The sequence below is a fragment of the Chiloscyllium plagiosum genome, unplaced genomic scaffold, assembly GCF_037043375.1.
Source record: "Chiloscyllium plagiosum isolate Xiang-an unplaced genomic scaffold, Cpla_swu_hap1 HiC_scaffold_16, whole genome shotgun sequence".
In the NCBI taxonomy this organism is placed as follows: Eukaryota; Metazoa; Chordata; class Chondrichthyes; order Orectolobiformes; family Hemiscylliidae; genus Chiloscyllium; species Chiloscyllium plagiosum.
Genome location: NW_028270154.1, coordinates 11,516,899 through 11,529,037, shown reverse-complemented (window position 1 = coordinate 11,529,037; position 12,139 = coordinate 11,516,899). Strand labels below are relative to the sequence as shown.

Here is a 12,139-nt window from a genome sequence, read left to right as displayed (position 1 = left end):
GAGGGCTTTGAAGGGCCAGTGATAGTGTCCCTACCTTGAGGTCAGAAGGTTCAGACTCAAGTTCCAGCTCCTCTGTGTGTCCCAACAATTGCATTAGAAGCTGGTCAGAAAAACTTCACTCAACCTCTTCCTGAGATTGGGGGGTTATCTTATGTGGAAAGGTTGGATCGATATTCATTGGAGTTTGAAGAAATGAAAGGTGATCTTAGTGAAATACACAAGATTCTGAGGGTACTTGACAGAACAGAAGCTGAGAGAATCTTACCTTTTGTGGGGGTGGGGGTGTATCTAGAATTAGGCAGGACATTTTAAAAATAAGGAGCTTCCCATTCAATATGGAATTGTAAAGGGATTTCTTCTCTGAGAGGGTTGTTATTTGAGGAATTCTCTCCCCATGCAAGAAGTGGAGGCTGGAGCATTGAATATATACAAGACTGAATGAGTGACTGTTTCACTTGGAATGCAAGTTAAGAGTCATGGTGGACCAGAAAGGACTGCACTGAGGCCAAAATGGGATCAACCATGAACTTATTGAATGGTGGAGTAGGCTCAAGGGGCTAAATAGACTATTCCTCCTATTTCTTATCATCTTTAGGTGCAATAATTTCAAGGTTTCACGCTTAGTTGCATACCACCTGCACTTGGAAATAGACCTGGGTCAATATTCCAGAATATTCTGTAACGGCACTACCTACACTACAGACTGTAGTGGTTCAACGAGGTAGTTCACCACCACTTTTAGATTAGATTAGATTAGATTCTCTATAGTGTGGAAACAGGCCCTTCGGCCCAACAAGTCCACACCGCCCCTCCAAAGAGAAACCCACCCAAACCCATTCCCCTACCCTATATTTACTCCTGACTAACACACCTAACACTGTGGGCAATTTAGCATGGCCAATTCACCTGACCTGCACATCTTTAAATTGTGGGAGGAAACCAGAGCACCCGGAGGAAACCCACGCAGACATGGGGAGAATGTGCAAACTCCACACAGACAGGCAGGAATCGAACCCAGGACCCTGGTGCTGTGAGACAGCAATGCTAACCACTGAGCCACTGTGCCGCCGCCCACTTTCTCAAAGACAATTTAGGATGGGCAACTAATATTAGATACAAAATTGGCTTGACAGAAGGAGACAGAGGATGGAGGGTAGTTTTTGGGACTGGAGGCCTGTGACCAGTAGTGTTCCGCGGGGATTGGTGCTGGGTCTGTTTTTGTAATTTGTATAATTGATTTGGTTGAGAATTTAGGAGGTGTGGTTAGTAAGTTTGAAGATGACACCGAAATTGGTGATACAGTCGACAGTGAGAAAGGTTATCTAAGACTACAAAGGGATTTTGATCAATTGGGCCAATGGGCTGAGGAATGACAGATGGAGTTTAATTTGGATAAATGGGAGGTATTACATTTTGGTAAAACATACAAGGGTAGGACTAATTCAGTTAACGATAGGGTCCTGGGTAATGCTGTAGAACAGAGAGACCGAGGGGTTCAGGTTCTTTGTAAGCTAGACAGGGTAGTTAAGAAAGTGTTTGGCATGCTTGCCTTTATTGGTCAGACCACTGAGTATGGGAGTTGGAACATCATGTTGAGGCTGTACAGGACATTGGTGAGGCCACTTTTGGAGGACGGTGTACGGAACTGGTTGCCCTGCATAGGAAGGATATTATTAAATTGGAAAGGGTTCAGAAAAAGATTTACCAGAATGTGGCCAAGACTGGAGGATTTGAGTTATAAGGATAGGTTGAATAGGCTGGGACATTTTTCACTGGAGCATAGGAGGTTCAGGGGTGATCTTATAAAGGTTTATAAATCGTGAAGGCATCGATAAAGTGAATAGCAAAGGTTTTTCCCTAGAGTGGGCAAGTTCAAAACTAGGGGGCACAGGTTTAAGGTCAGAGGAGAAAGATTTAAAAGGTACTTGAGGGACAACTTTTTCACAGAGGGTGGTTCATATGTGGAATTCACAACCAGAGGAAGTGGTAAATGCAGGTAAAAGACATTTGGATAGGAACATGATTTGGAAAGGTTTAGAGGGATATGGGCCAACCACAGGCAAATGAGACAAGTTCAGTTTGGGAAAGTTGATCAGCATGGGTGCGTTGGACTGAAGGGTCTGTTTCTGTGCTGTATGACTCTATGACTCTACTGGCCTAACCAATGAAACTCACATCCCCAAAAATAATTCCCAATATCTCTCTGATTGACATCTACTGCATTTCCACAAAGCCCATAACCAGAGTCCTCAACAAGTTCAGTAGTGTTCTGTGCCCAATGAATTGATTTGAGGAACATTATTTTCCCAAATCCTTCTAAATGTTCACTCGATTTATTTTGTTTCATGAGCATCTTTTGACACTGGCCTTTCTCTGCTCCTTCTTCCTCTGCGGCATTCTATTTGTTGCTATGCCCCTCCTTTCTGGAACTGCCTGAAATTTTGCCCAACTGGTTTTCTGACTCTTTCTAAAATCCACTCTGAAACAAAAACAGCGAGTGGTAGAGAAACTCAGTAAGTCTCGTAGCACTTCTCTCTACAGATGGTGCAAGACCTGCTGAGTTTTTGTTTCAGATTTCCAGCATCCACAGTTCGTTGTATTTATTAAAATTCACTCTGTTTGAAGGCACCTTTGACATCATCCCCACATTTAAAAAAAATGAATATGTACCTGTATAGTGACATTTAACACAGAAAAGGCCCTTTAGTCCATCACGTCTATGCTGATCTACCAACACTAGTCCTACTTTCCCACACAAGCCTTGAATGCTATGACATTTCAAAGGCTCATCCAAGTACTTAGAAGTTACAGAGTCATAGAGATGTACAGCATGGAAACAGACCCTTCAATCTAACCCGTCCATGCCGACCAGATATCCCAACCTAATCTAGTCCCACCTGCCAGTATATATTCCTCCAAACCGTTCCGATCCATATACCCATCCAAATGCCTTTTAGATGTTGCAATCGTACTAGCCTCCACCACTTCCTCTGACAGCTCATTCAATACATGTACCACCCCCTTCTGCATGAAAAAATTCCCCTCTGATCTCTTTTATATCTTTCCCCTCTCACCCTAAACCTATGCCTTCTAGTTCTGGACTCCCTCATCCCAGGGAAGAGACTTTGTCTATTTATCCTATCCATGCCCCTCATAATTTTATAAACTTCTATAAGGTCACCCCTCAGCCTCCGACACTCCAGGGAAAACAGCCCCAGCCTATTCAACTCTCCCTTTAGCTCAAATCCTCCAACCTTGGCAACATCCTTGTAAATCTTTTCTGAACCCTTTCAAATTTCACAACATCTTTCCGATAGGAAGGAGACCAGAATTGCACGCAATATTCCAAGTGGCCTACCCAATGTCCTGTACAGCCACAACATGACCTCCCAACTCCGATACTCAATACTCTGACCAATAAAGGAAAGCATAACAAACGCCTTCTTCACTATCCTATCTACCTGCAACTCCACTTTCAAGGAGCTATGAACTTGCACTCCAAGGTCTCTTTGTTCAGCAACACTCCCTAGGACCTTACCATTAAGTGTATAAGTCCTGGTAAGATTTGCTTTCCCAAAATGCAGCACCTCCCATTTATCTAAATTAAACTCCATCTGCCACTTCTCAGCCCATGGGCCCATCTGATCAAGATCCTGTTGTAATCTGAGGTAATCTTCTTCACTGATCACTACACCACCAATTTTGGTGTCATCTGCAAACTTACTAACTGTACCTCTTATGCACACATCCAAATCATTTATATAAATGACAAAAAGTAGTAGACCCAGCACCAATCCTTGGTGGCACTCCACTAGTCACAGGCCTCCAGTCTGAAAAACAACCCTCCACCACCATCCTGTCTTCTACCTTTGAGCCAGTTCTGTATCCAAATGGCTAGTTCTCCCTATATTCCAGGCGATCTAACCTTGCTAATCATTCTCCCATGGGGAACCTTGTTCTGAAAGGTTTCTGTGAGGTTTCCTGCATCAGCTATCTTCCCAGGCAGTGCATCCCAAACCCACACAACCTTATTTTAACAAATCCTCTCTAAACCTCCTGCCTTTCACTACAAAATATGCCTCTTTGTTCTTGACTCGACAAATGAGGGGAACAAGCTGCTTTCTATCCACCCTGTCAATGCCCCTCATAATATTATACACCTCTATGAGGTCCCGTCTCCACCTTCTTTGTTCCAAAGAAAACAACCCGAGCTTATCCGGTCTCTCTTCGTTGCTAAACAGCTCCATCCCAGGCAACATCCTGGTGAACGTCCTCTGCACCCCCCTCCAGGACAATCACAGTTTTCTTACACTGTGGTCACCAGAACTGCACACAGTGCACCAGCAGCAACCAAACCAAGGATCAGCAGACCCGAAACGTTAACTTTGATTTTTCTTCACGGATTCTGCCAGACCTGCTGAGCTTTTCCAGCAACTTGTGTTCTTGTTCCTGATTCACAGCATCCACAGTTCTTTCGGTTTTTACAACGATCTTTCAAGTTTCAACATAAACCCCCTACTCTTAGTTAAACAAAATCACACAACACCAGGCTTTAGTCCAACAGGTTTATTTGGAAGCACTAGCTTTTGAAGCGCTGCTCCTTCATTGAGTTGTTGCGGAGGAAAAGATTGTAAAATACAGAATTTATAGCAAACCTGTTGGACTATAACCTGGTGTTGTGTGATTTTTAAACTTTGTCCACCCCAGTCCAACACCAGCTGCTTCACATCATCCCTACTCTTATTCATCTGCACTTCAACTGACAGAAGCTAGCATCCTGTGTGCCTTCGTAACCATCCTACTAACCTACCCCGCTGCCTTCATAGAACATAGAAGAATACAGCGCAATACAGGCCCTTCGGCCCTCGATGTTGCGCCGATCCAAGCCCACCTACCCTACACTAGCCCACTATCCTCCATATGCCTATCCAATGCCCGCTTAAATGCCCATAAAGAGGGAGAGTCCACCACTGCTACTGGCAGGCCATTCCATGAACTCACGACTCGCTGAGTAAAGAACCTACCCCTAACATCTGTCCTATACCTACCCCCCCTTAATTTAAAGCTATGCCCCGCTTCGAGAAAAGTATTTTGCAGAGTACTTTCGACAGACATGAAGCAAAATGAGAAATTGGCTAAATGTGCTATAAATTTATAAGTTCTGCCAAATGCAGAGCACATAGAGATGACAACTCTCAGCAAAATTAATGTTGCAACAAAGTCCTGACAGCTTTGGGTTATGACGAATATTAACTAAAGGAATATTACTGGGTTTGCAGAATTTGTACCAATGGATTAAATGTTGGCATCTGGAGATGTTCGGGTTTTTTGTTTCACAACCTGAGAGATCGGAGAGTGAAACGGTTACCTCAAAACTGATAGTGAAACCACAGACGAATTATTTTCACTTCTGCCTGTGATTCGGTTCTGTACAGTGGACCCTATGAGCAGTGCAGTGTGGACAGCTGTGATCACATGCCTGTTCCCACTGCCAACACCCTTTTGAATTCAATAGACTGTTTATCCTCGGGAAGTGTAAGAAATCTGCATTTTCTGTTCGCAGTATGTGCTGTGTCTGCTGAAGAGATAATATCAGTGCTGAGGAAAACAAGACTTGGGGCCTGTGCATCCAAGGGAAAAAATTAAGAATATTTATGTCATCTGTGGAAGCCTCTAATTATTTCACTGACAGTGGCGCAGTTCCTTGCAATCTTCAATTATTATTACTCCCTGATCTCTCCAGAATGACAAACGTCTGCTTATTTACTCAAATCTCAGTGCATTTAAATGCTGCTTCACAGTGCCAGGGAACTGGATTCGATTCCACTTTCGGTCACTATCTGTGTGGAGTTTGCACGTTCTCACCGTGTCTGTCTGGGTTTCCTCTGGGTGCTCTGGTTTCCTCCCACAATCCAAAGATGTGTAGGTTAGGTGAATTGGCCATGCTAAGTTGTCCATGGTGTTCAGGAATGTGCAGGTTAGGTGGACTGGCCCTGGAAAATGTTAATGGGGATAGGTTAGAGCCCTGGATCTGGGTGGTATGCCCTTTGGAAGGCCGAATGGCCTCCTTTCGCTCTGTAGAGATCCCATGAAATCAAATGGTCTGGTCAGAGCCAGAAATGAGCCTGACCAGCTAAATGGGTGCTTTGGCCCAGAACTAATGCAAAACTAGGCTCAATTTGTTTGCTCTATTCATTTCAGTACTTCTCCCGAATTCACGAAATGAGGTAGGCCAATCAGTCGCTCAGGCCTGCTCCTCTCTTCAATAAGATCACGGGGTTAACACAACTTTCTTGTCTGCTCTGTTCCCCACTTACCCACCCTCCAACACCCTCTCAGAATGTCTCAATAAGATTACTCTTTCCTATTTGATACTGCAGTGAGGAGAGGCCCAACTTACTCAACCTTGGCTCATAGAAAACCCTTCCCTCTAGAACCAGCCTAGCGAACCTTCACTGAACTGCTTCCAATGTGACTCTATTCTACAATTCTCCATTTTATAATTTATTCCTAAAATATACAATGCTGGACTTTTTACTTCTCTATTTTTCTCAGAAATGTGACTGTAGAAACGGTCGAGAGTGCGGTGCTGGAAAAGCACAGCAGGTCAGGCAGCATCCGAGGAGCAGGAGAATCAGCGTTTCAGGCATAAGGCCTTCATCAGTCCTTTGTGGATCTGAGAGATAAATGGGATGGAGGTGGGGCTGGGGGGGAGGGGTAGGGGGAGGTAGCTGAGTCCACGATAGGTAGATGGAGGTGGGGATAATGGTGATAGGTTGGAGAGGAGGGTGGGGTGGATAGGTGAGAAGGAAAACGGACAGGTGGGACAGTTCAAGAAGGTGGTGCCAAGTGGAAAGGTTGGATCTGGGATACGGTGGGGGAGGGGGGCGCAGAGATGAGGGAACTGGTGAAATCCACATTGATCCCGTGTGGCCGAAGAGTCCCAAGGCAGAAGATGAGGCGTTCTTCCTCCAGGCATCAGGTAGCTAGGGTTTGGCACTGGACGAGGTGCCCAGAACCTACATGTCCTTGGGAGAGTGGGAGGGGGAGTTAAAGTGTTGTACCTAGGGACCTTATTACTAAGATGGCATCATAAGCAATGACTTGTACACTTCTCAATTTGTTATGGACCAGGCCAGACCCCCTCAAACATTTCAAGAAAGTAGTCTGGACCCTAACCTTTCTAGTTGTTTTAAGCAGGTGTAACACAGATATTCCAGGAGGGATGCAGCTGACCCAACCACTGAGTTTTAAACAAAACAGAATTTATTTGCACGATTACCAAATGAAACACAAACGATACAGAACAGAATACAGAATAACTTAACCGAGCTGAAAACTCGACAGACTATCCCAACTTAATGATGCTGTTCCAAATTCCTGCAACAATCCCCATAAATACCCCTTGGCAAAAAAAGGAAAAAATATCAAACATGAGAGATGTCAGAGAGAGGGAGGACCAGCTTCACCACTGCCTGTCTGCAAAAACCAAACCAAACCAAACCAGAGAAAAGCTGAACTGGGAGAACTGGCCACTCCCCTTTCATTGTGCAAGTGTTTTTTTTTTAACTTGAAAGCCTTTTGTCTGAGGCAGTATCTGTTAGCTATAATCAAATTGGCCCTAAAACCCTTCAAACCTAAACCTGTCAAACCGCTGCTTTTTCAACCTCTCTGAAAAAAATAGCCAAGGACAACATAACCTTGTTAAAGGAGCAGCATCATTACAGCTGTACTCATGTGAGTACATGAGACAATAAAGCTAATTCTAAATCAATCCCTCCTTTAGTAAGGAGGTCAAAACTGTGCACTGTAATCCAAATGTGATCTCACCTATGTCTGTAGAGTTGCCACAAGACTTCTCTACTTCTGAAGAAGGGTCACTGGACCTGAAAATATTAAGGTAAAAACAAGGACTGCAGATGCTGGAAACCAGAGTCTAGATTAGAGTGATGCTGGAAAAGCAAAGCAGGTCAGGCAGCATTCGAGCAGGAAAATCAATGTTTCAGGCAAAAGCCCTTCATCAGGAATAGAGGCTGGGTGGCTGCAGGGTGGAGAGATAAATGAGAGGGGGGTGGGGGTGGGGAGAAAGTAGCATAGAGTACAATAAGTGAATGGGGGTGGGGATGGAGGTGATAGGTCAGAGAGGAGGGTGGGGGAAGGGAGCAAATAGTACAATGGGAAAATGGGGGTGGGGATGAAGGTGATAGGTCAGAGAGGAGGGTGGAGCGGATAGGTGGAAAGGAAGATAGGCAGGTAGGACAGGTCATGGGGATGGAAAACATTAACTCTGATTTCTTTCCACCGATGCTGCTAGACCTGCTGAGTTTATTCAACAATTTGTGCATTTGTTTCTGATCCCGAGCATCCTCAGTACTTTGCGTTATTTTGTCAAGACAGGCTCTTTGCCTCACTTCAGAGCAGTCCTGAGCTTCTGCTGCACAACTTTCACACCTTTGCCCCATTCAAAGCTATTGGATGGTCAACGGCATTAGATAAAAATAAGATGCTGCTTTCCCACAGCCAATGCAGAGACATAGAGACAGTAACCTTGGAGTTTCTCTGTTTAACTGTGTATCCAAACTTTGCCTCAAGTTGTTGATCCGTTTAACAAATGCGTTACCCTCCCCTCCCCACCTTTATGTTATGTATCAAGTCCTGCACGTTTGAAAGAGAGCAGGACTACTCAAGATCTGTGGAAGAATTTGAAAAGCCCATTTCAGAAGTGACCCTACGCTAATTAGTTCATTAAAAAATTTAATTGACAGAAGATAAAGGACTGACGAGCTCCTGTTGAGTCAGCTGCTGTGGGCAGAAGTCCAATACATGGTCTACACAAACTGACTGACAATCGGGCGACCAGTATACCAATTGCCAATGTGCACCCTCTGTCCTCGTTCTCAGGATAATAGGTTCAGACAAGTATAAATTGGAAAGCTGAACAGGTCACGGGGATTGTATTGGTGTGACTTTAACAAACTGGAGTGCAAATGTGCATTTGATCAGAGAGTTGTAACATCTTTCTCAAAATTATTTTGGTTTTGGTTTGCAAATTTCTGCCTTCCTTTACAGGAATCAGGGACGTGGACTTATTCTGCAAGGTCACGGAGCTGGCCATTTTTCACGTCTGAGCTTCTTGCAGAATGTCGGTAGGGACAGAGATGGCGGAGGGTCATTAAAGCCAGAGCCAAGCTCCATCATTTTTTAATTGGCATTCACACCTTCCCAGCACATGGTAAAGCACTGGTGATCAGGATTGGGAATCCTGACTGATAGTCCCATTTCTCAACCCAAGAACATCAAGGTTAATTCCAGCTAATGCACAGCACTAACCACACATCCAATCTTGGACCTTCTCACTTTGCACATGCCTGTACCAATAGGCTAATCAGCTAATTAGGAGAAAGTGAGGACTACAGATGCTGGAGATCAGAGTCAAAAAGTGTGGTGCTGGAAAAGCACAGCAGGTCAGACAGTATCCGAGGAGCAGGATTTATCTGCCTGACCGGCTGTGCTTTTCCAGCACCACACTTCAGCTAATCAGGAAACTATACAGCACCTTAAATGTCAATTTTACTTCATTCATGGGACTCAGGTGTCACTGGTTGGGCCAGCATTTACTGTCTACGCCTAATTGCCCTTGAGAAGGTGGTGGTGAGCTGCCTTCTTGAACTGCTGCAGTTAGGGAAGGGAGTTCCAGGATTTTAACCCAGCAACAGTGATGGAACAGCGATAAATTTCCAAGTCAGAATGGTGACTGGCTTGGGGAGAAATGTGCAGAAGGTGATAGTCCTATCTGCTGCCCTTGTCCTTCTAAATGGAAGTGGTGATACACACTGCTGCTACTGAGTGTCGATGGTGGAGGGAGTGAATGTTTATGGATGTGGTGCCTATCAAGTAGGCTGCTTTGTTCTGGACAGTTTTCAGCTTCTTCAGTGTTGCTGGAGCTGCACCACCCAGGCAGGTGGGGAGTGTTCCATCACACTCCTGTTGTGTGCTGGTGAACAAGGTACAAGTCAGAACCAACGTTCCCTCTCATTTTCCCTCCAGCTGGACTGAGGGCAAGTGCGGTGGTGGCTTCCAGGACCAGAAATGCATGCTGGGATGGACATGTGTGGAACATTGAAGGGAACATTGGTCAGGGATAGGATGCAAACATAAGAAGAACATCCAGATATTGAGTCTGTTTTGGGGAAATAATAGATCCTATTACAAATAACAACGCCTCATCCAACCAGGGTCAACTTGCCAACTAATCAGTAGCCTTTTTCTCATCTGGTAAAGTGTCATCTCTTTTGCATCTGTCCTTTTATTTATTTTTCACAGGATGTAGGTGTCACCTGCTAAGGCAGCACTTTTGCCAGAAGGCAATTAAGAGTTAACCCCGTTGCGGTGTGTCTGGAGTCACATGTAGGCCAGACCAGGTAAGGGTGGCAGATTTCCTACCTTAAAGGGCATCAGTGAACCACATGAGTTTTTAACCATGATCAACAACAGTTTCATGGTTGCCTTGGGATAGGTCTCTCACAGTTTCCCTTCAGCTTGGAAATAAGCCATTCCACCTAACGCCAACCCTCAAAAGAGCATCCTACCCAAACCCATCCCCTATCCCTACATTTCCCATGACTAATGCACCTAATCTATACATCCCTGAACACCATGAGCAATTTTCCATGGCTAACCCACTTAACCTGCACATCTTTGGACTGTGAGAGGAAACCAGAGCACCTGGAGGAAACCCACCTAGACACAGGGGAGAACGTACAAACTCCACACAGACAGTCGCCCGAGGCTGGAATCGAACCTGGGTCCCTGGCACTGTGAGGCAGCAGTGCTAACCACTGAGCCACCACCTTTATTGATTTCAGATCAACCTGTTATGGTAGGATTTGAACCGACAGAAAATTGAATGGGTTTCTGGATATCTACTCCAATGACATCACAACTACACCATTGCCTCCCCTTGAAGACGTCCTGATGAGCGTGAGACAAAATACTTTGACAACAGATATGTTTCCTTTAGCGGTACTCAAATTCTGGATCAACAACTGACTATTGATGGAAATGGTCAAGAGAGTGGGTCATTGAAATGAAAATCTGGCACTGTGCCAGCAAAACCTAGAAGCCTGCTCACCTGCCATTGCCCAGAAAGCCAAAATGACAAGTGGATGGAGGAGTGGAGTGTTGTTCACTTAAATTTGACTGATCCCACACCAACAAAATGAAAATCTTCTGATAAATGGAAGAACAGCCTCTGAAAACACACCAGTGAGGAACAGGAGGAATTTTTTTTTCATCACATGTAGCTTTTATGAATACTCCCTCAGCCACATGAATCTCAGAATGGCAATTAGACGCAGCACCAATTTATCTTTGTAAATACCACCGCAAAGGCATCATCAACCCAGCTGCATTTATCTCAGCTCCTGACAGAGAAGGTACAGTCCCTGACGCATCGTAAAAATTCTCAGGCTATAAATACTCCAAAATCAGTCCGGGTAACTTCATTAATTACTGATAACAGTGTTTCAGGTAATTCTTTCAGGAGAGAAATTTGCCAGCAAACACAGATACAACATCATCCCAGCTGCTGTTCGGTAAACAGTCATGGAATCTTCATAAAGAGGAAGAGGCATAGGGCCAGCACTCATCCCTGGTTTAATTAAATATGGTTTTAGTGATGCACATTCATTTGCACACAGCCCAATTTAAAGCTGCACAATGGCAGTCCGTGTAAATTCCCTGAGGAAGTAAAGAATGTTGCATGCTACTCTGGGCTCCTTCAACAATTTATTTAAAAAGATTTGCATTTATATAGCACTTCTCACAACCACTGGACATTGCAGAGTGTTTTATAACCAATCTAATCCTTGTTTCCCGGTGTAAATTCAGAAGCCAACGTTGGTACAGCAAGATCCCACAAACAGCAATCTGTTAACATTTATTTATGGGATTTGGGTATCATTGGGTAGGCCAGCATTTATTGCCCGTCCCACAGGATGTTGCCAGGTTTGGAGGGTTTGAGCTATAGGGAGAGGCTGAACAGGCTGGGGCTGTTTTCCCTGAGGTGTCAGAGGCTGAGGGGTGACCTTCTAGAAGTTTATAAAATCATGAGGGGCATGGACAGGGTAAATAGATAAAG

The 12,139-nt window shown here is 44.6% G+C and overlaps 1 protein-coding gene across 7 annotated transcripts in view; it reads right to left on the bottom strand.

Annotated features, from left to right (window-relative positions):
* The window catches only part of ndst1b (N-deacetylase/N-sulfotransferase (heparan glucosaminyl) 1b), a 292,956-nt gene that overhangs the window by 95,251 nt on the left and 185,566 nt on the right, over nucleotides 1-12,139 (bottom strand). The window contains exon 1 of one of the 7 annotated variants that reach the window (XM_087995122.1): nucleotides 11,132-11,155. The exons of the other annotated variants lie outside the window; for them this stretch is intronic. The gene's annotated coding sequence lies outside the window, so the exon portion shown is untranslated. Of the gene's footprint in view, nucleotides 1-11,131; nucleotides 11,156-12,139 lie in introns of those variants that run through there. 7 annotated transcript variants of the gene reach the window in all.